General features: G+C 44.0%; 1 protein-coding gene across 3 annotated transcripts in view; it reads right to left on the reverse strand.

The window, feature by feature from the left end:
- LOC139260191 (ectonucleoside triphosphate diphosphohydrolase 4-like) overlaps nucleotides 1-24,673 on the reverse strand; it is a 124,665-nt gene that overhangs the window by 74,566 nt on the left and 25,426 nt on the right. Inside the window, exon 1 of one of the 3 annotated variants that reach the window (XM_070876465.1) lies at nucleotides 3,716-3,785. The exons of the other annotated variants lie outside the window; for them this stretch is intronic. The gene's annotated coding sequence lies outside the window, so the exon portion shown is untranslated. Of the gene's footprint in view, nucleotides 1-3,715; nucleotides 3,786-24,673 lie in introns of those variants that run through there. 3 annotated transcript variants of the gene reach the window in all.

The raw sequence follows: 24,673 nt of genomic DNA on the forward strand, positions 1-24,673 counted from the left end.
AGTCTTCAACATGACAGCTAGGATGTTGTCAGGGCCCATAGTCTTTGCTGCATCCAGTGCTCTCAGCCGTTTCTTGATATCATGTAGAGTAAATCGAATTGGCTGAAGACTGGCTTCTGTGACGTTGTGGACCTCAGGAGGAGGCCGATATAGATCATCCACTTGGCACTTCTGAGTGAAGATGAGTGCCTTGTCTTTTGCACTTGCGTGCTGGGCTCCGCCATCATTGAGGATGGGGATATTCATGGAGCCTCCTCCTCCCGATAGTTATTTAATTGTCCATCACCATTCACGACTGGATGTGGCAGGACAGCAGAGCTTTGATCTGATCTGTTGATTGTGGAATTGTTTAGCTGTTTATAGCATGCTGCTTCCGCTGTTTAGCATGCATGTAGTCCTATGCGCAGATTTCCTAGGATAGCACCTCATTTTTAGGTATGCCTGGTGCTGCTCCCGGCATGCTCTTCTGCACTCCTCATTGAGCCAGAGTTGGTCCCCTGGCTTGATGGTAACGGTAGAGTGAGGGATATGTCGAGCTATGTGGTTACAGATTGTGGTGGAATACAATTCTGCTGCAGCTGATAGCCCACAGCGCCTCATGGATGCCCAGCTTTGAGCTGCTAGATCGGTTATGAATCTATCCCATTTAGCACGGTGGTAGTGCCACAAAATACGATGTGGTGTCTTCAGTGTGAAGGTGGGACTGCTATCAATGTTGGCATGGACAGATGCATCTGCGACAGGTAGATTGATGATGATGAAGTCAAGTAGGTTTTTCCTTCGTGTTGGTTCTCCCACCACTTGCTGCAGGTCCAGTCTGGCAGATATGTCCTTCAGGACTCGACCAGCTCAGTTAGTAGTGGTCCCCCACCCAGAGTACATTCTGTGCCCTTGCTACTCTCTGTGCTACTTCCAAGTGGTGTTCAACATGGAGGAGTGCTGATTCATCAGCTGAGAGAGGGCGGTAGGTGGTAATCAGCAGGAGGTTTTCTTGCCCATGCTTGACTTGATGCCGTGAGACTTCATGGGGTCCAGTGTCAATGTTGAGGACTCCCAGTGCTATTCCCTCTCAACTGTATACCACTGTGCTGCCACCTCTGATGGTTCTGTCCTGCCGGTGGGACAGGATATACTCAGGGATGGTGATGGAGGAGTCTGAGACATTGGCTGAAAGATATGGTTCTGTGAGTATGACAGGCTGTTGCTTGACTAGTCTGTGGGACAGCTCTCCCAATTTTTGCACAAGTCCCCAGATTTTAGTGAGAAGGACTTTGCAGGGTTGACTTGGCTGGGTGTGCCATTGTCGAATCTGAAGCCAATGCCAGGTCGTCCGTCCGGTTTTATTCTCATAATTTTTTTCTGTAGCGGTTTGTTACAATGAAGTGGCTTACTAGGCCATTTCAGAGGGCAGTTAAGAGTCCACCACATTGCTGTGGGTCTGGAGTCACATGGGCCAGACCGGGTAAGAGCAGCAGATTTCCTTCCCTAAAGGACATTAATGAACCAGATGGGTTTTTACAACAATTCTGTAGTTTCATGGTCACCACTACTGGCACTAGCTTTTTAATTCCAGATTTTATTTTTTAATTTAACTGAATTTAAATTCCACATCAGCTGAGGTGGGATTTGAACTCACGTCTCCGGATCATTACTCTAGATTACTAGTCCCGTAACTTAACCAATGTGCTACCGTTCCCATTGTTGCACATTGCCATACTGTGGAGCAGGAAAGTCCTGATTCAGTCTGTGTTCTGGTAAGTAGGGGCAAAATAAATTCCTGTTCCCGATCACTAACAAACCCCTCTTGTTGTATCACCCATAAGGGCAGGTCAGGATCAGAGCTGGCTGGAACATTCCCCATGGTCCATGAACACATCAACACTTACTGCCTAGGCTCACATGAAGAATGGCCAGTACTGATCGTGCAATCATACCCCACACAAGTTGTTACCCTTAACAAACGAAGGGTAACAGGTGGGGGAAAAAAGTCAGAAGGAAAAAAAAATACATTCAAGAACACCAAAAGTGCAAAGAAACACTTGCCTGAACTATTGCTGGTATCATTTTCTAATAAGAATGGTGCAACAGATCGGTGAGCATCAGTAGTCTAGCCAACTGTCTTCAAAATTAATAGGTGACACCAGATTAGGTGGCGCATTAACAGGATTGCACAAAGTCAGGCCTGGAAGCCGGATCTTGACTGGGGTGGCTAAAGTTAACGGCGGGGAAGAAATACAATATTAGCGCGAGCGCCGGTTCCTACTCACTACCCAGTGGATCCTGCGGGATGTGTGAAGTGAAATTATCCACTTTGGTAGGAAAAATAGAAAAGCAGAGTATTTTTTAAAACGGTGAGAGATTAGAAAATGTTGGTGTTGAGAAGGACCTGGGTGTTCTTGTACACGAATCACTGAAATCACGGCCATTTAGGACTGAGATGAGGAGAAATGTCTTCCTTCACTCAGAGGCTGCTAATTGCAGGTACAGCAAGCAATTAATAAAGCAAGTTGTATGTTGGCCTTTATTACAAGAGGATTTGAGTATAAAAGTAAAGATATCTTATTGCAATTATATAGGACCCTGGTGAGACCTCACCTGGAGTATTGTGTACAGTTTTGGTCTCCTTACCTAAGGAAGGATATACTTGGCGTACAGGGAGTGCAATGAAGGTTCACCAGACTGATTCCTGGGATGGGGGAATTGTCCTCGGAGGAGAGATTGAGTAGACTAGGCCTATATTCTCTCGAGTTTAGAAGAATGAGAAGTGATCTCATTGAAACATACAAAATTCTTGACAAAATACAGGGCTTGACAGGGTAGATGCAGGGAGGATGTTTCCTCTGGCTGGGGAGTCTAGAACCAGGGGTCACAGTCTCCGAATAAGGAGTAGGCCATTTAGAACTAAGATGAGGAGAAACCTCATCACTGAGCGGGTGGTGAATCTTTGGAATTCTTTACCCTAGAGGGCTATGAAGGTTCAGTCTTTGAACATATTCAAGATGGAGATAGATAGATTTTTGAATATTAAGGGAATCAAGGGAGGTGGGGGTAGTGCAGGAAAGTGGAGTTGAGGTAGAAGATCGGCCATGATCTTATTGAATGGCGGAGCAGGCTCGAGGGGCCGAATGGCCTACTCCTACTCCTAAATCTTACGTTTTTAATAAGTGCACGATCTTGAAGGAGGATAAGATCAGCCTTGCTGTGATGCACCCTGTGGTCAAATGTCTGCTGACATGCACGACATAGGCTCGCATATGAAGAGTGCCCAGTTGGATGAGGTGCCAGTGGACTGGCAGGCGTTTGTAGGTGGCACCTTCAGGAGAATGAGGTGAAATTGGTATATGGGGAGAGGCAGTAAAGGGGTTACTGCAAAATCAGATGACTGCAGAAATCGCAAATCAACAGGTTACAGAACATTGTGCTAAGGATTTGAAGCGCTTGCAAAATGGGGCATTGCAAGTACAGCTCCTCTTGAGGAGCATTTTGGCAAAGATTTTGATAAAGCAGTAAGTAATAGGAGCCCCTATTGAAGCTCCCATCACGATAACAGCATCTGAAGGGCTTGTATTAACTAGAAGAAAATTGATATTGAATATTGCTTATGGCGTAATAGGTTTAAATCTCCAAAGATGGCCAGCTTTCACATTAGTAAGTGGTGTCAAAAGGTGACTAGTCATCCCCAGCCCCCTGCCCAAGAACTAAATTGCTGCATTACCTGGATTAAATTTCAACCAAAGACAATATTGCCCTTCCAAGCTGTTGGTTCAACGCCAGATCAATTAGCATCCGTTGCCCGACAGACTGCGAAATGAGTGCCAATTGCTTCCGATTACTCCCTCAAGATCATTAGAAATCGAGTATGTGTTCGCTGGTAACACTGTTTGCGTCCAACGTAATTTGTTTCTGTAAGCAAAAAATTTCACTTTCCTGTTGTTGCAGGGGAAATTCTATACTCCTTGGTCGCGAGATGTTGTGCAGTGTTGAAGTAAATCACATTAAGTGCACGGAGATTGACCTTATCTGCACATTTTCCTTCAATTTGGCCAGATTATCGCGCACGAGAACTGAAGGACAGCTCCACTACAAAGTGCTTAGCCCATCATAGAATACTTAAGGAGCAAAGTACTGTTAAGTATGGTCTACATTAGCAACCAACCAACAGTAATCAATTCAATTGGCCATTTGGCTTCCGGACTCAAATTGTTGACCGAGTAATATGGCATGAAATAAGACAATTCTGGCAGCGTAGCAAAAAAAACACTCTTCAAAAATAGAGATTGGGTAAGGCCCTTTTTTTGTTCTTAATTCCATCAAAATTGTAAATCTAGTTTGTTTCCGCACCCCTCCCCCCTCCCCCTCCACCAAAACTGCAATTATCAGTGTTTTCCTTTCTCCTAAGCGCAAAATACACCACCCTACACCCTCTTACTCTGTATTACAATCACGAATCTTGAGTCACCTCTTACTCTCAAGGCCTTACTCAGGTCTCCTAAAACCTGCAGGCTTTATCAACCTAAGCTTGGGGCCATCTCGTGTCAGCTGTGACTCAGTGGGTAGCACACTCGCCTCTGAGTCAGAAGGTTGAGGGTTCAAGTCCCATTCCAGAAACTTGAGCACATAAGTTGGCAGCCGTGTTTCCCACATAACAAGTGACTCCACTCCAAAAGTACTTCATTGGCTGTAAAGTGCTTTGGGACGTCTGGTGGTCGTGAAAGGCGCTATATAAATGCAAGTCTTTCTTTCTTTTAACCTCAGTTTCATTTTCTCTCTCTCTCACTTTCACTCTTGGTGGCTGTTCTCCATAACAAGCCTTCAATTGGTCAATTTAAAACAAAAACTATGGAGCGACTGGTCAAAAAAGTTAGGTAATTACATCTATCCAATGCGGCTAGTCGGAATTCTTACTCTGACTGCAGCCTGTCCAACACTGGAGACTTTGAACATTTGCCTGTGACTGGCTCTATGTCCAATGACAATACAACCAGTAGAGCTCCTGAGACCTCACAGAAGCAACAGTGTACCTGAGCTACCTCAGCACCAATGAACAGTACTTCACGGAAGATCCCATACAGAAGCATGCAGTTACCAATTTACAAGTGTGAGGGAGACGAATTGGACACTCAACGGGTGACACTTCCAAGAAATGTATGTTAAGCATCGAAATGCTGGCGTGACATGGTGTTTTATTTTAAAAATGTAAACAAATAAAAAGATTTGAAAGTTAACTGTCGTGCTTACAAATAGTGGCTCAGTAATGATAATATTTCATGCCAGCACAGGAGATGTACAATAGAGGCAGCTGAAGATTCAGTAAAAGTCAATTTTAAGATCACTGCACTGCCACAAGGCTGAATGCAAAACAACAAAGTCACCGGGTCATCCCCTGCGTAGAAGCATTTGTTTCGTTCACAATTTCAATTTCAAAAACATTGGACGAACGTGCTTTAGCAGAAGTTCCCACTGCCAGAGATCTGATGCAGCTTGGCGCGGGAGCGAGAGACTCAGTCCGGCACCGAACATGGCACCGTCTGAGCAGACAAGAGGCCCCCAGAAATGAGCAGAAGCCTTTCCCCAACTTGGCCACGGCACCCCTTCCATTTTTAGCCACGGGCCCAGAAGCGACAGAAAACATCACCATATCTCACATAACTGGTCACGAGGAAAAAAATACACGATTCTTTCAAATGCACGATTTGCGACTAGTCTTTTCTGACCAAAAACTTATTGCTCTTTCAGCTGGAAAATGTAACCGTGAAGGACACCAAAGATCATTCTTTCTTTAAAAGGCCTCCCAAGATAGAGGGCCTCCAGTTGGTAATCTTGGTGTTTAGTGTGGATCAACGGTGGAAAAAGAAAAGAAAAAAGAAAGACTTGCATTTATATAGTGCCTTTCACGACTAATAGCGCTTTACAGCCAATTAAGTACTTTTTGAAGTGTAGTCACTGTTGTAATGTAGGAAATGGGGCAGCCAATTTGTGCACAGCAAGCTCCCACAAACAGCAATGTGATAATAACCAGATAATCTGTTATAGTGATGTTGATTGAGGGATAAATATTGGCCAGGGGACTAGGGAGAACTCCCCTGCTCTTCTTTGAAATAGTGCCACAGGATCTTTTACGTCCACCCGAGAGGGCAGACGGGGCCTTGGTTTGATATCTCATCCGAAAGACGGCACATCCAACAGTGCAGTGCTCCCTCAGCACGGCACTGGGAGTGTCAGCCTAGAATTTTGTGCTCAAGTCTCTGGAGTGGGACTTGAACCCACGAGCTTGTGACTGAGAGGCGAGGGTGCTTCCCACTGAGCCACAGCTGACATCTAAGGAGGCCAGGAAAGGCCCAGGTTTGTTTGCCCAGTCCATGCACGAATTAGCCGCACTCATCCATGATGGGGATAGGTTAAGCTGCAGTTTTCCTCAGCGCTCCAGGGTAGGGAAGACACGGAGCGAAAAATCACCTTTGTGGACAAATAACTTTGCAGATGAAGCATCGTGGTCCACATTGGAATGCTTCCTAGGGAATGATTTTGAAGTGGGATTGACACATGCCTGGGGGGGGGGCGGGTGCATGTCAGGGAGGATATGATAAATAATGTGTGGCATTTGGGGGAGGGAGGGTGAAAGAACTTAAAATAGAAAAATGAAGGATAAAGGAAAGTGCAGGAGATTGTTATCGAAACAACTAGACATCAATCATTACTGGAAATGTAAAGTGCAGCATGTGCTGCACTCGAGATCCAACTGGTACTTTCCTACACTGGTAGGCTGGGCATGGAGCTGCCTTCAATAGGAGGAAGCCATTCCCATCAAGGCTCGGCAAGAAGGTCACTGTCAGATGGAGCTATAAATTGAGATTGTACATAAAGTGTCACAACTGGGAAATAAAATGAACAGCAGAGCACAATGATCGCAGATGGTTCGAGATTGCGCGCGGAAACGCTTTCTGGGACAGAAATTTAAGAGGTCCAAAAATAGGCCATCGTTTTTGCAAGAGCAGAGGAACTAATAATAGTTCATCCTTAATCTTGCAAAGCTGCCCTGTGCTTATCTCTCAACCACCAGGAAAATCTAAAAGAACACAGTGTGCAATTCTCTGGAGAGGTCAGAGGTGACTTGTCAGGCTTCTGATTTTTATTTTAGTGGGAATGGGGAGAAATGCTTCTAATGCCAAATTAAGAATTTTCAACTTGGTATCACTCCATTATATCGTGTGTCCACTGCATTGATGCAGGTAAATCATTGGGAAGGAGGCACTTTCTGGGAATACAAGTTGATCTGCTGGGTTAATGAGAAGTAGGATTGAGTTTAGAGAGAGTTAACATAACTGATTTTTTTTTCTCCCATGGGGGAATTATGCGAAGGAATGATTTATCTCACAAGAACCATGCAAATTGTGTATTCACCTCCCACAAAGTGTAATAGTGCAAAGCTTTCCTAAAATGAGAATAAAAATTTAAATCAATTAAAGTCTACCAACGTTACCAACAAGTAAATCGCTAAAATAGGCCCGGCTGCTTTAATCATCTCCCAAAATAGAATGAAGTAGGTGACAGTGTAAAAGCAGGTACAATACTGACTCTAAAGATTCCTTCATTGTTGCTTTGAACACTCTACCTAAAGCACTGTAGGAGTACCTCCACCACACGGTTCAAGAAAAAGGCCCACCACTGCCTTCTCGAGAGGAACGAGGGATTGGCAATAAATGCCGGCCTTGCCAGCGATACCCATATCACAAGAAAGAATACGCAATCTCCTGTGCTCTTGAATGAAGCTGCAAAATAATAAAGCTGATCCTCTTGCTGTATTATCTGTCATCGCCTGCTGCTCACAGAACAGCAGCAGCAGAGGCCATGTGTTCTCTGGGAGCTCAGAAGTAAAGCTTTTGTCTCTGAGCTGTACACTTCAGTCAGGTCATGGGGCCAACTGCTGTCTGAGGAACTGTGCTGCAGCAACGGAGTCAATGGCTTCAGAAGAAGAGGGGAGTTAGAGTAAAAACAGTGATCAAAAATTCTGGAACTTCTGTTGAAGGGTAGCACTTGCACGGCAGCCATTTTACACACATCACATTTAGGGCCCTGGTGAGACCGCACCTGGACTATGGTGTACAGTTTTAGTTTCCTTACCCAAGGAAGGATATACTTACCATAGAGGGAGTGCAACAAAGGTTCACCAGACTGATTCCTGGGATAGGGGGGATCATCCTATGGGGAGAGATTGAGTAGACTAGGCCCATATTCTCTAGAGTTTAGAAGAATGAGAGGTGATCTCCTTGAAACAGAAAACATTCTTACAGGGCTTGACAGGGTAGAATCAGGGAGGATGTTTCCTCTGACTGGAGAGTCTCTCACGTGTTTATCTAGCTTCCCCTTAAATGCATGCAATGAAAATAGATTGTATTTGGAACCAGTTGGGTCAAATATTTTAACAACAGCTATACTTTATAGAATTTGAACCAGATAGCAAGTAGAGTAAAGGTTTTGTGTCATGATGTTTGGGATGTTTTGGGTAGAGGGGGCGAAGAGAAAGAATGCACTCAGTTACTGGAGCAGTCTATACTGCAACTCTGTCACCATGGCCCCATGCAAAAATCTGTCCTCCTCAAGCTGAATTCCGCCATTATTTTTCACCCCCAAAATGCCACGAAATTTTGGTCTCTACTATTCTTGTCGGGCTCTCAATAACAACTTGTATTCATATTAACGTAGTAAAACATCCCAAGGCGCTACACAGGAGTGATCATCAAAGAAAATTTGACACTGAGCCACGTAAGGAGATATTAGGACAGATGACCAAAAGCTTGGTCAAAGGAGCATCTTAAAAGGGGGAGAGAGAGGTAGAGAGGCAGAGACACTTAGGGAGGGAATTCCAGAGCTCAGAGATGGAATTCCAGAGCTTAGGGCTCAGCAGCTGAAGGCACAGCCGCCAATGGTTGAGCGATTAAAATTGGGGATGCACAAGAGGCCATAATTCTAGGAGTGCCGAGATCTCGGGGGGGTTGGAGGAGATTACAGAGATAGTGAGGGGCGAGGCCATGGAGGGATTTGAAAACAAGGATGAGAATTTTTTTAATTGAGGTGTTGCTGGACCGGGAACCAATTTAGGTCGATGAGCACAGGGGTGATGGCTTAACGGGCATTGGTGCGAGTTAGGAGACGGGCAGCAGAGTTTTGAATGGGGTCAGGTTTATGGTTCAAGGTGATGCAACAGCCTCATCATTCAACTGTGTCACTGGTGTTTACAATCAGGCTGAAAACTTTGTTGCTGCAATTATCAGAACAACTTTAAAAGAACAAAAGGGGGTGGGGAGGAATAAAAAGGACTCCTCCATCTCCCATTGAAAATTTTTTTTCTAAGTGCCCTGTTACCACTTCCTTAATAATGGATTCCAGCAATTTCCCTGACGACTGATGTCAGGCTCACTGGCCTGCAGTTCCCCGTTTTCTCTCGCCCTCCTTTGTTTAACTGTGGCCCCATATGCTTGTTTGGGTGAATGTAAAAAATCCAAGGCAGCAGAATGCTCCCAGAGTTCTGGCCAGCATTAAACCCTCAGCAACCACCCTCTCCCCCTCTCCCCCTCCCCCCTCTCCCCTCTCCTCCTTCTCCCCCTGCCTCCTCCTCCTCCCCCCCCTTCTCTCTCCTGCTGCTGTCCGGGCCATGGAACTGCATCTACTGTGCTGATTTTCTTACCTGCGACAATTTTGTTAACTGTCCAGAAAGTTTTTCCAGAGCGATTACACACGCCGTCCCAAGAAAAATTGGAGTAAATTGAAGCTGGCCAAACTTGCTTGAATGGCCAGAATTAGCTCGGGTGGCAGATTATGCCCCCATTGATGCAAAAAAAAACTAACCTAAAAATATCGTCACTGAGTTATGCTGGAGCATAATCTTTGGGGAAACTTGGATATTTTAATTTAGGCCAAAAAAACAGCACAGATAACTGAAGAAAATTGAGCCCATAGAGAGAAATGGTAATACAAGGACAGCAGAGACTGGGAAGAAAGAGACTATATTCTCCAATTTACAGTATGCAATGCCATGGGAGAATGAGTAAAATTAAAAATGTTATGTCTATACACACTTCCTGCTAACTTTTTCCATTATAAATTTCTATATCCGCATTTATAATGGAAACTGCCACATCAACTTGACATTCTGTAATTACACTCTCCTACCAGTGGCAGTGCTGCACCATCGCTACTGGCAGGAGGGTGGAATTACAGTATGACAACTTTACGTAGGCAGTTTCCATGACAAATGTGGTCATAAGACTTTATAATAGAAAAATAAGGACAGAATGCATTACTGAATTATATCATTGTGCCCTCTAACCCAACCTCACCTGAAGACTTTTAAAAATTAATTCACAAGGTCTACATATAGATTGGGCTAACAAAACTGGTAGCAATACAGTAGTGGAGGATTTCCTGTAGTGTATTAGGATGGTTTTCTGGACCAATATGTCGAGGAACCAACTAGAGGGCAGGCCATCCTAGACTGGGTGATGTGCAATGAGAAAGGACTAATTAGCAATCTTGTTGTGCGAGGCCCCTTGGCAAAGAGTGATCATAATATGGTAGAATTCTTTATTAAGATGGAGAGTGACAAAGTTAATTCAGATACAAGGGTCCTGAACTTAAGGAAAGGTAACTTTGATGGTATGAGATGTGAATGGGCTAGAATAGACTGGCGAATGATACTTAAAGAGTTGATGGTAGATAGGCAATGGCAGACATTTAAAGACCACATGGATGAACTTCAACAATTGTACATCACTGTCCAGCGTAATAAAAAAACCGGGGAAGGTGGCTAACAAGGGAAATTAGAGATAGTGTTAAATCCAAGGAAGAGGCATATAAATTGGCCTGAAAAAGCAGCAAACCTGAGGACTGGGAGAAATTTAGAATTCAGCAGAGGAGGACAAAGGGTTTAATTAAGAGGGGGGAAATAGAGTATGAGAGGAAGCTTGCCGGGAACTTAAAAACTGACTGCAAAAGCTTCTATAGATATGTGAAGAGAAAAAGATTTGTGAAGAGAAAAAGATTAGTGAAGACAAACATAGGTCCCTTGCAGTCAGAATCAGGTGAATTTATAATGGGGAACAAAGAAATGGCAGACCAATTGAACAAATACTTTGGTTCTGTCTTCACGAAGGAAGACACAAATAACCTTCCGGAAATACTAGGGGACCAAGGGTCTAGCGAGAAGGAGGAACTGAAGGAAATCCTTATTAGTCAGGACATTGTGTTAGGGAAATTGATGGGATTGAAGGCCGATAAATCCCCAGGGCCTGATAGTCTGCATCCCAGAGTACTTAACAAAGTGGCCCTAGAAATAGTGGATGCATTGGTGGTCATTTTCCAACATTCTATAGACTCTGGATCAAGTTCCTATGGATTGGAGCGTAGCTAATGTAACCCCACTTTTTTAAAAAAGGAGGGAGAGAGAAAACAGGGAATTATAGACAGGTTAGCCTGACATCGGTAGTGGGGAAAATGTTGCAATCAATTATTAAAGATGTAATAGCAGCGTATTTGGAAAGCAGTGACAGGATCGGGAAATCATGCTTGACAATTTTTTGAGGATGTAACTAGTAGACAAGGGAGAACCAGTGGGTGAGGTGTATTTGGACTTTCAAAAGGCTTTTGACAAGGTCCCACACAAGAGATTAATGTGCAAAATTAAAGCACATGGTATTGGGGGTAATGTATTGACGTGGATAGAGAACTGGTTGGCAGACAGGCAGCAAAGAGTAGGAATAAACGGGTCCTTTTCAGAATTGCAGGCAGTGACTAGTGGGGTACCGTAAGGTTCAGTGCTGGGACCCCAGCTATTTACAATATACATTAATGATTTAGACAAAGGAATTGAGAGTAATATCTCCAAGTTTGCAGATAACATTAAACTGGGTGGCAGTGTGAGCTGTGAGGATGCTAAGAGGCTGCAGGGTGACTTGGACAGGTTAGGTGAGTGGGCAAATGCATAGAAGATGCAGGATAATATAGATAAATGTGAGATTATCCACTTTGGTGGCAAAGACAGGAAGGCAGAATCTTATCTGAATGGCGACAGTTTAGGAAAAGGGGAGGTGCAACAAGACCTGAGTATCATGGTACATCAGTCATTGTAAGTTGACATGCAGGTACAGCAGGCGGTGAAGAAGGCAAATGGCATGTTGGCCTTCATAGTGAGAGGATTTGAGTATAGGAGCAGGGAGCTCTTACTGCAGTTGCACAGGATCTTGGTGAGGCCACACCTTGAATACTTTGTACAGTTTTGGTATCCTAATCTGAGGAAAAACATTCTTGTCATTGAGTGAGTGCAGCGAAGGTTTACCAGACTGATTCCCGGGATGGCAGGACTGACATATGAAGAAAGACTGGATCGACTAGGCTTATATTCATTGTAATTTAGAAGAAAGAGGGGATCTCATAGAAACATATAAAATTCTGACGGGATTGGACAGGTTAGATGCAGGAAGAATGTTCCCAATTTTGAGGAAGTCCAGAACCAGGAGTCACAGTCTAAGGATAATGGGTAAGCCAAAAAGCGCCGAGATGAGGAGAAACTTCTTCACTCAGAGAATTGTGAACCTGTGGAATTCTCTACCACAGAAAGTTGTTGAGGCCTGTTCGTTAGATATATTCAAAAGGGAGTTAGATGTGGCTCTTACTGCTAAAGGGATCAAGGGATATAAGGTACTGAAGTTGCATGATCAGCATTGATCATATTGAATGGTGGTGCAGGCTCGAAGGGCTGAATGGTCTACTCCTGCACCTATTTTCTATGTTTCTACGTCATGCACTTTGGCAGAAAAAAAATCAAAGAGCAAATTATTATTTAAATGGAGAAAGATTGCAAAGTGCTGCAGTACAGCGGGACCTGGGGGTACCTGTGCATGAAACACAGAAGGATAGTGTGCAGGTACAGCAAGTGTTCAGGAAGGCCAATGGAATCTTGGCTTTTATTGCAAAGGGGGTGGAGTATAAAAGCAGGGCAGTCTTGTTACATCTGTACAGGGTATTGGTGACGCCACACCTGGAATACTGCGTGCAGTTTTGGTTTCCATATTCAGGAAGGGATGTGCTTGCTTTGGAGGCAGTTCAGAGAAGGTTCACTAGGTTGATTCCGGGGATGAGGGTGTTGACTTTTGAGGAAAGGTTGAGTAGGTTGGGCCTCTACTCATTGGAATTCAGAAGAATGAGAGGTGATCTTATCGAAACGTATAAGATTATGAGGGGACATGACAGGGTGGATACAGAGAGGATATTTCCACTGATAGGGGACACTAGAACTAGAGGGTATGATCTTAGAATAAGCGGCCGCCCATTTAAAACTCAGATGAGGAGAAATTTCTTCTCTCAGAGGGTTGTGAATCTGTGGAATTCACTGCCTCAGAGAGCTGTGGAAGCTGGGATATTAAATAAATTTAAGACAGAAATAGACAGTTTCTTAAACGATAAGGGGATAAGGGGTTATGGGGAGCGGGCAGGGAAGTGGAGCCGAGTCCATGATCAGATCAGCCATGATCGTATTAAATGGTGGAGCAGGCTCGAGGGGCCGTATGGCCCACTCCTGGTCCTATTTCTTATGTTCTTATGTTCTTATACATATATATTTAATGCTTTTTCTTTAAATCATGTCAGGCAGAGTAACATACTGCCCTGTCGGGAGCCCCATTTCGAACGTTGGCTGGATCAAGAATAGCCTGTAACAGCAGGTTTCCATCACTCTCTGAATCTCAGAGCATAGGTCATTTGAGGGACGTTAGCTACTCAACATCATGGGTGAAGTAACTGAACTGGTGGAAAACGAATGGCCTAAGTGTGCAATGAATTACATTTAAAAAATAAAATAAAATAAGCTTCTTAGTGTGCAAGTTTTCTGCTCATTTTCCAAAGTAGTTTAGGACGGCACTGAAACTAAATATCTGCAACTGAGCTTCAGGCAAATTGGTTTTGATTTTGGGCACAAGGCCATATGACAGATGATAATACCGTGTCACTTGGGCTTCACACCGCAAGAAATGTGACATTAAAAACAGAAAATGCTGCAAATACACAGCAGCACAGTCAGCAGCTGGAGAGAGGAGACCGAGGTTCACATTTCAGGTACAGAGCCTTCATCTTAACTGGAAGGTAAGTGAGGCCCTTATAAACAAAATTAAAAGGAGGAGAGAGGATAACAGTAGTTCCGTGAGAGGGAGATAGTTAACGGGTTTAATGACCTGAAAATAGGTTTTTGAAAATTGTGAAAATGAAGCGAATGATATATAAATATCTCAGTGAGGCAACGGAAAGGCTTTAAATATTTACACTTTTAGGGCTCTCTGTAAGTTTATCTAGTGAACAGCTGAACTGTTCAGAACAGGAGGATCATAGGCTCAAATCCAGGTCTGTGGCATTAGCGGATCGCAACCGGAATGGAGGTAGAGACACTATAATTGGCCTCAATACCAAAGGGTTAGAGAGGGTACCCATTCTGAATCTCCATCCAGCGACCCATGTATGTGTGTGTGTGATTGTTTGTGTGTTCACACGTGTGTGTGTGTGTGTGTTCACACGTGTGTGTGTGTTCACACGTGTCTGTGTGTGTGTTCACATGTGCGTATGTGTTCACATGTGCGTGCGTGCGTGTGTTGAGCGGGGGGCAGGATTGGGCTTGGCGGTGATGCGACCTCCGTTCAAAAGGCCTCCCAACTCTCACTGCCAAACTCCACACCTTACTTATGGCCACTTGAGGCGAGGTAGTGGAAGTCACCCAGTGTTCTGAGAACTGTGCCACACCTTGGGGAGAATATTAGGAAAGAAAGCGAATGGGATGGGGCTGAAGGGAACTTTAAATAAAATTAAAACAATATTCGTTAGCGCGAGCATTTAAAAAAATGCTAATCATACTGCTTGTGGTATCACAATGCTATACACAATATTCAAATGCTATAATGACCCGCAGTCTGGAGATGGAGTCATAGTTGAACCAGGACCGTTTATATCCAGGGGTATTTGACAATTCAAAAGGACAGACAGAAAGGAAAAGGAGGTGGGGTAGCACTGTTAATAAAAGATGAGATCAGTGTATTAGTGAGAAACAATAGTGGCTCAGAAGATCAAGATGTTGAATGCGTTTGGGTAGAGATAAGGAATAATAAGGGGAAAAAGTCGCTGGTGGGCGTAGTCTATCGGCCCCCTAACAGTAGCTACACTGTTGGACGGAGTATAAATCAAGAAATAATGGAGGCTTGTGAAAAAGTAATGGCAATAATCATGGGTGATTTTAACCATCATATTAATTGGACAAAACAAACTGGCCAGGATAACCTTGAGGAAGTGTTCATAGAGTGTATCCGGGATAGTTTCCTTGAACAGTACGTTGCAGAACCAACCAGGAAGCAGGCTATCTTAGATCTGGTGCCACGTAATGAGACAGGATTAATAAAGGATCCTCTACAAATGAATGACCATAACATGGTTGAATTTCAAATTCAGTTGGAGGGTGAGAAAGTTGGATCTCAAACCAGTGTCCTAAGCTTAAATAAAGGAGACTACAAAGGTATGAGGGCAGAGTTGGTTAAAGTGGACTGGGAAAATAGATTAAAGTATGGGACGGTTGATGAGCAGTGCAGACATTTAAGGGGATATTTTATAACTTGCAACAAAAATGTATCCCAATGAGAAGGAAAGACTGTAAGAGAAGGGATAACCATCTGTGACTAACTAAGGAAATAGGGGATGGTATCAAATTGAAAACAAGGGTATACAATGTGGCCAAGATTAGTGGAAGGCCAGAGGATTGGGAAACTTTTAAAAGCCAGCAAAGAATGACTAAAACAATGATAAAGAGGGGGAAGATAGATTATGAAAGTAAACTAGCACGAAATATAAAAATAGATAGTAAGAGTTTCTACAGGTACATAAAAAGGAAAAGAGTAGCTAAAATAAATATTGATCCACAAGGAGGAGGAGACTGGGGAATTTATAATGGAGAACAGGGAAATGGCAGGGACATTGAACAAATATTTTGTATCAGTCTTCACAGTAGAAGACACTAAAAACATCCCAATAGTGGATAATCAAGGGGCTATAGGGAGGGAGGAACTTATTACAATCACTATCACTCATGAAGTAGTACTCGGTAAAATAATGGGACAAAAGGCGGACAAGTCCCCTGGACCTGATGGCTTACATCCTAGGGTCTTAAAAGAAGTGGCTGCAGAGATAGTGGATGCATTGGTTGTAATCTACCAAAATTCCCTGGATTCTGGGGCGGTCCCAGTGGATTGGAAAACCACAAATGTAAAGCCCCTTTTCAAAAAAGGAGACAAACTAAAAGCAGGAAACTGTAGACCAGTTAGCCTAACGTCTGTGGTTGGGAAAATGTTGGAGTCCATTATTAAAGAAGCAGTAACAGGACATTTGGGAAAGCAAATTTGGTCAGGCAGAGTCAGCATGAATTTATGAAGGGGAAGTCATGTTTGACAAATTTGCTGGAATTCTTTGAGGATGTAATGAACAGAGTGGATAAAGGGGAACCAGTGGATGTGGTGTATTTGGATTTCCAGAAGGCATTCGACAAGATGCCACATAAAAGGTTACTGCACAAGATAAAAGTTCACGTGGTTGGGGGTAATATATTAGCATGGATAGAGGATTGGCTAACAAACAGAAAACAGAGAGTCAGGATAAATGGTTCATTCTCGGGTTGGCAATCTAACTAGTGGGGTACCGCAGGGATCAGTGCTAGGATCCCAACTATTTACAATCTATATTAATGACTTGGAAGAAAGGACTGAGTGTAATGTAGTCAAGTTTGCAGATGATTCAAAGGTGGGTGGGAAAGCAAATTGTGAGGAGGACACAAAAAATCTGCAAAGGGATATAGACCGACTAAGTGAGTCGGCAAACATTTGGCAGATGGAATATAATGTGGGAAAATGTGAGGTTATCCACTTTGGCAGAAAAAATAGAAAAGCAAATTATAATTTAAATGGAGAAAAATTGCGAAGTGCTGCAGTACAGAGGGATCTGGGGGTCCTTGTGCATGAAACACAAAAAGTTAGTATGCAGGTACAGCAAGTAATCAGGAAGGCAAATAGAATGTTGGCCTTTATTGCAAAGGGGATAGAGTATAAAAGCAGAGAAGTCCTGCTACAACTGTACAGGTTATTGGTGAGGCCACACCTAGAATACTGCAAACAGTTTTGGTCTCCGTAGTTAAGGATATATTTGCATTGGAGGCTGTTCAGATAAGGTTCACTAGGTTGATTTCGGAGATGAGGGGGTTGACTTATGAAGATAGGTTCAGTAGGTTGGGCCTATACTCATTGGCGTTGAGAAGAATGAGAGGTGATTTTATCGAAACATATAAGATAATGAGTTGGCTCGACAAGGTGGATACAGAGAGGATATTTCCACTCATAGGGGAAACTAAAACTAGGGAACATAGTCTCAGAATAAGGGACCACCCATTTAAAACTGAGATGAGGAGGAATTTCTTCTCTCAGAGGGTTGTAAATCTGGGGAATTCTCTGCCCCAGAGAGCTGTGGAGGCTGGGTCATTGAATATATTTAAGCCGGAGATAGACAGATTTTTAAGCAATAAGATAATAAAGGGTTATGGGGAGCAGGCAGGGAAGTGGAGCTGAGTCCATGATCTTATTAAATGGCGGAGCAGACTCGAGGGGCTAGGTGGTCTACTCCTGCTCCTATTTCTAATGTTCTTATGTTCTTATACAGCAGTGGCGTCACACTCATTCTCGTTTCACAAATGTAGCATTAATACCTACAGCAATTACTGCTAATGAAGCCAAAAGGAAACTAAGTTTGTAAAAGATTTGAAAAATCTTGACACAAAAAGTTGAAGTACTGCTTTTGGCTCAGCTGATGATGGGAAGTCTTACAGGAAAAAGGAATAATACTGGCGAGTTTTGATAGAGATCGCTGATTGAATCTTTGATCTGATGGCTGGTCCTTGTGGTGAATAATAAATAAGCCTGATTGAGTTCCTGCAAAGTGGGAGATTATGATGGGAACAGAATGGCTAACAATGACTGCACAGCTTGGCAGGAGCCTGTGTCTGGGCTGTAGATAGAGCAGGATAGTTACAAATCTTCGGTGACAGGTTATGGGCAGAGATTCTGAGTTATAGCTATGATATTTAACACCGAATGTACCGTGAAATTTGAAAAGAATATCTTCCCTATTCAACTGCAAAAAGGGTGTTAGCTGTGGCTCAGTGGGTAGCACCCTCGCCTCTGAGCCAGAAGATTGTGGGTTCAAGTCCCACTCCAGGGACTTGAGCAAAAAGAAAATCTCGGCTGACACTCCCAGTGCAGGGCTGAGGGAACACTACACTGTCGGAGGTGCCGTCTTTCGGATGATACGTTAAACCGAGGCCCCGTCTGCCCTCCCAAGTCTGCCTGCCCATCCCCGGTGTCCTGGCCAATATTTATCCCTCAATCAACATAAGAAAAAAACAGATTATCTGGTCAATCATCATATTGCTGTTTGTGGGAGCTCGCTTGTGCGCAAATTGGTTGCCGCGTTTCATACATTACAACAGCGGCAACATTCCAAAAGTACTCCATTTTCTCTAAAGTGCTTTGAGATGTCTGGTGGTCGTGACTGGCGCTATATAAATCCTAGATTTGAATCCAACTAACTTGCTCGTGTCACGATTCTATAGCAGCTGGCACCTTCTGTTCAAACGTTTTTTCAAAATGATTTGAAGCAGTTAGATGACAAATATCAAAAGCTTAACTTTTGAAAATTCATAGTTTTTATTTAAATGTGCACGTGCACACAGGTTAGAAAGAAAATGCGTGAGGTAGAAAGAGCAAATCTTTCTTGGCATAATGTTACTTCAATTTTTAAAAAGAAAGTTGAATTCTGAAGGCAGTAAATTTCCTCATCTGCTTTTAGGCGACAGAAAAGCTTAATCTAAAGGTTTAAACCTGCGAGACAGAAGGGATAGGGAGAGAGAGAGACACACCCACATGAAGAAACAAAGAGAGAAAGGCAAACAGGCACTTTCTTTCCCAATTCTAATTTTTTTCAATTGAATTTTGAAAGCAAGTAAAGCGTTGGAGGGTAAAAGATGCATGGCAGCATTCCAGCATTAAATTATTAAAGTGTTTATGCCAAAAGTCTAACCCCCCCACCCTATTCATGGTGCCCGGTGCCGCTCCTAACCCTGGCCGAAGGGCCTCCCTACTCCCAATGCCGGTTGCCGCTGCTAGCCCTGGCCGAAAGGCCTCCATCCCCTCACGGTGCCCGGTGCCGCTGCTAACTTTGGCCGAAGGGCCTACCTCCTCCCAATGCCGATTGCCGCTGCTAGCCCTGGCCGAAGGGCCTCCACCTCCTGGTTACAGCTGCTAACCCTGGTCGAAGGGCTTCCCCCTCCCGGTTACTGCTGCTAGCCCTGGCCGAAGGGCTTGCCCCTCCCGATGCCATTCCTAGCTCTGGCCAAAAGGCTTCCCTCCCCTGCCAGTGCCGGTTGCCATTCCTAACCCTGGCCGAAAGGCCACGCCCCCTCCCCCCTCCCTCCTCCCCCTCCTCCTCCTCCTCCCCTTCCCCCCTCCCCCCCTCTCCCCTTCCCCCCCTCCCCTCCCCTCCCCTTCCCCCCTCTCCTCCTTCTCCCCCCGCCTCCTCCTCCTCCCCCCCCTTCTCTCTCCTGCTGCTGTCCGGGCCATGGAACTGCATCTACTGTGCTGATTCTCTTACCTGCGACAATTTTGTTAACTGTCCAGAAAGTTTTTCCAGAGCGATTACACACGCCGTCCTAAGAAAAATTGGAATAAATTGAAGCTGGCCAAACTTGCTTGAATGGCCAGAATTAGCTCGGGTGGCAGATTATGCCCCCATTGATGCAAAAAAAAACTAACCTAAAAATATCGTCACTGAGTTATGCTGGAGCATAATCTTTGGGGAAACTTGGATATTTTAATTTAGGCCAAAAAAACAGCACAGATAACTGAAGAAAATTGAGCCCATAGAGAGAAATGGTAATACAAGGACAGCAGAGACTGGGAAGAAAGAGACTATATTCTCCAATTTACAGTATGCAATGCCATGGGAGAATGAGTAAAATTAAAAATGTTATGTCTATACACACTTCCTGCTAACTTTTTCCATTATAAATTTCTATATCCGCATTTATAATGGAAACTGCCACATCAACTTGACATTCTGTAATTACACTCTCCTACCAGTGGCAGTGCTGCACCATCGCTACTGGCAGGAGGGTGGAATTACAGTATGACAACTTTACGTAGGCTGTTTCCATGACAAATGTGGTCATAAGACTTTATAATAGAAAAATAAGGACAGAATGCATTACTGAATTATATCATTGTGCCCTCTAACCCAACCTCACCTGAAGACTTTTAAAAATTAATTCACAAGGTCTACATATAGATTGGGCTAACAAAACTGGTAGCAATACAGTAGTGGAGGATTTCCTGTAGTGTATTAGGATGGTTTTCTGGACCAATATGTCGAGGAACCAACTAGAGGGCAGGCTATCCTAGACTGGGTGATGTGTAATGAGAAAGGACTAATTAGCAATCTTGTTGTGCGAGGCCCCTTGGCAAAGAGTGATCATAATATGGTAGAATTCTTTATTAAGATGGAGAGTGACAAAGTTAATTCAGAGACAAGGGTCCTGAACTTAAGGAAAGGTAACTTTGATGGTATGAGATGTGAATGGGCTAGAATAGACTGGCAAATGATACTTAGCGGGCTGACGGTGGATAGGCAAACATTTAAAGATCACTTGGATGGACTTCAACAATTGTATATCCCTGTCTGGAGTAAAAATAAAACGGGGAAGGTGGCTCAACCGTGGCTAACAAAGGAAATTAAGGATAGTGTTAGATCCAAAGAAGAGGCATATACATTGGCCAGAAAAAGTAGCAATTTAGAATTCAGCAGAGGAGGACAAAAGGTTTAATTAGGAGGGGGAAAATAGAGTATGAGAGGAAGCTTGTAGGGAACATAAAAACTGACTGCAAAAGCTTCTATAGATATGTGAAGAGAAAAAGATTAGTGAAGACAAATGTAGGTCCCTTGCAGTCAGATTCAGGTGAATTTGTAATGGGGAACAAAGAAATGACAGACCAGTTGAACAAATACTTTGGTTCTGTCTTCACGAAGGAAGACACAAATAACCTTCGGGAAATACTTGGGGACCGAGGGTCTAATGAGAAGGAGGAGCTGAAGGAAATCCTTATTGTGTTTGGGAAATTGATGGGATTGAAGGCCGAGAAATCCCCGGGGCCTGATAATCTGCATCCCAGAGTACTTAAGGAAGTGGCCCTAGAAATAGTGGATGCATTGGTGATCATTATCGACTCTGGATCAGTTCCTATGGACTGGAGGGTAGCTAATTTAAATTAATTTAATTTTTAAAAAGGAGGGAGAGAGAAAACAGGTAATTATAGACCGGTTAGCCTGACATCGGTAGTGGGGAAAATGTTGGAATCAATTATTAAAGATGAAATAGCAGCGCATTTGGAAAGCAGTGACAGGGTCAGTCCAAGTCAGTATGGATTTATGAAAGGGAAATCATGCTTGACAAATCTTCTGGAGTTTTTTGAGGATGTTATTAGTCGAGTGGACAAGGGAGAACCAGTGGATGTGGTGTATTTGGACTTTCAAAAGACTTTTGACAAGGTCCCACACAAGAGATTGGTGTGCAAAATTAAAGCACATGGTATTGGGGGTAATGTACTGACGTGGATAGAGAACTGGTTGGCATACAGGAGGCAGAGAGTCGGGATAAATGGGTCCTTTTCAGAATGGCAGCCAGTGACTAGTGGGGTGCCGCAGGGCTCAGTGCTGGGACCCCAGCTATTTACAATATACATTGATGATTTAGATGAAGGAATTGAGTGTAATATCTCCAAGTTTGCAATGACACTAAGCTGGGTGGCGGTGTGAGCTGTGAGGAGTATAGGAGCAGGGAGCTCCTACTGCAGTTGCACAGGGCCTTGGTGAGGCCTCACCTGGAATATTGTGTTCAGTTTTGGTCTCCTAATCTGAGGAAGGACGTTGTTGCTATTGAGGGAGTGCAGCGAAGGTTCACCAGACTGATTCCCGGGATGGCAGGACTGACATATGAGGAGAGACTGGATCGACTGGGCCTGTATTCACTGGAGTTTAGAAGGATGAGAGGGGATCTCATAGAAACATATAAAATTCTGACGGGACTGGACAGGTTAGATGCAGGAAAAATGTTCCTGATATTGGGGAAGTCCAGAACCAGGGGGCACTGTCTAAGGATAAGGGGAAGCCATTTAGGACTGAGATGAGGAGAAACTTCTCCACTCAGATAGTTGTTAACCTATGGAATTCCCTACCGCAGAGAGTTGTTGATGTCAGTTCATTGGATATATTTAAGAGGGAGTTAGATATGGCCCTTACGGCAATAGGGATCAAGGGGTATGGAGAGAAAGCAGGAAAGAGGTACTGAGGTGAATGATCAGCCATGATCTTATTGAATGGTGGTGCAGGCTCGAAGGGCCGAATGGCCTACTCCTCCACCTATTTTCTATGTTTCTATGTGTGTCGCTGGCAAGGCCGGCATTTATTGCCCATCCGTAATTGCCCTCGGGAAGGTGGTGGTGAGCCGCCTCTTGAACCGCTGCCGTCCGTGTGGTGAAAGTGCTCCCACAGTGCTGTTAGGGCGGGAGTTCCAGAATTTTGACCCAGCGACGATGAAGGAATGGCCGATATATTTCCAAGTCAGGATGGTGTGTGGCTAGGAGGGGAATTTGGAGGTGGTGGTGTTCCCATGCGCCTGCTGCCCTTATCCTTCTAGGTGGTAGAGGTCGCAGGTTTGGGAGGTGCTGCCGAAGAAGCCATGGCAAGTTGCTGCAGTGCATCTTGTAGATAGTACGCACTGCAGCCACGGTGCGGTGGTGGTGGAGGTTGTGAATGTTTAAGGTGGTGGATGGGGGGCCAATCAAGCGGGCTACTTTGTCCTGGATGGTGTCGAGCTTCTTGAGTGTTATTGGATCTGAACTCATCCAGGCAAGTGGAGAGTATTCCATCACACTCCTGACCTGTGGTGGAAAGGCTTTGAGGAGTCAGGAGGTGAGTCACTCGCTGCAGAATACCCAACCTCTGACCTGCTCTTGAAGCCACAGTATTTATGTGGCTGGTTCAGTTACATTTCTGGTCAATGGTGACCCCCAGGATGTTGATGGGGACGACACATAGTCTTGACTCTTTGTGCATAGCACCACGAGATATCAACTAGTATTCTTTATATTTGTATTAGTTTAAATGCTATTTAACCCATTATTTACACCTCTCTGACAAAGCAGTTATGATGAAGGGGTATCTTCTGAAATGTTAAACTACCTGTCCCTTCTGAGGGCTGCCTGAACTGCTATGTAATTCTTGCAAAATCTTTGTATTATTTCATATCACAGCAGTCACAGTTTTTCTATCACTATTGTTTTTGATTTGACCGCGACTTATTATACTATACACCCAGTGCAATGTTAAGAACATAAAAAATAAAAGCAGCAGTAGGCCATACAGCCCCTCGAGCCTGCTCCTCCATTCAATAAGATTATGGCTGATCATCGACCTCAACTCCACTTTCCTGCACTATTCCCATATCCCTTGATTCCCCTACACTCCAAAAATAGATCTATTTTAGCCTTGAATATACTCAGAGACTCCGCATCCACAACCCTCTGGGCAGAGAATTCCAAAGATTCACAACCTTTTGAGTGAAGAAATTTCCCCTCATCTTTGTCTTAAATGGCCTACCCCTTGTCCTGAGACTATGCCCCTTAGTTCTAGACTCTCCAGCCAGGGAGAAACAACCTCTCAGCATCTACCCTGTCAATACCCTTCAGAATCTTGTATGTTTCAATGAGATCACTTCTCATTCTTCTAAACTCCAGAGCGTATAGGCCCATGTTATAAACATAGAAACATAGAAAATAGGTGCAGGAGTAGGCCATTCGGCCCTTCGAGCCTGCACCGCCATTCAATGAGTTCATGGCAGAACATGCAACTTCAGTACCCCATTCCTGCTTTCTCGCCATACCCCTTGATCCCCCTAGTAGTAAGGACTACAAATAACTCCTTTTTGAATATATTTAGTGAATTAGCCTCAACAACTTTCTGTGGTAGAGAATTCCACAGGTTCACCACTCTCTGGGTGAAGAAGTTTCTCCTCATCTCGGTCCTAAATGACTTACCCCTTATCCTTAGACTGTGACCCCTGGTTCTGGACTTCCCCAACATTAATAAGAACATAAGAATTAGAAACAGGAGTAGGCCATCTAGCTTCCCTTATTGGTTAAAAATCTATCTATCTGTGATTTGAATACATTCAATGAGCTAGCCTCAACTGCTTCCTTGGGCAGAGAATTCCACAGATTCACAACCCTCTGGGAGAAGAAATTCATTCTCAACTCGGTTTTAAATTGGCTCCCCCGTATTTTGAGGCTGTGCCCCCTAGTTCTTGTCTCCCCGACCAGTGGAAACAACCTCTCTGCCTCTATCCTGTCTATCCCCTTCATTATTTTAAATGTTTCTATAAGATCACCCCTCATCCATCTGACACAAGCGTCACTCAACCCACTGATAAAAAACATATACACCATGGGGGAAGAACTGCACTTCAGCCAATACATTTTATCATTGTGTAACTCATCATTTT

This window comes from Pristiophorus japonicus, chromosome 3, assembly GCF_044704955.1.
Source record: "Pristiophorus japonicus isolate sPriJap1 chromosome 3, sPriJap1.hap1, whole genome shotgun sequence".
NCBI lineage: Eukaryota > Metazoa > Chordata > Chondrichthyes > Pristiophoridae > Pristiophorus > Pristiophorus japonicus.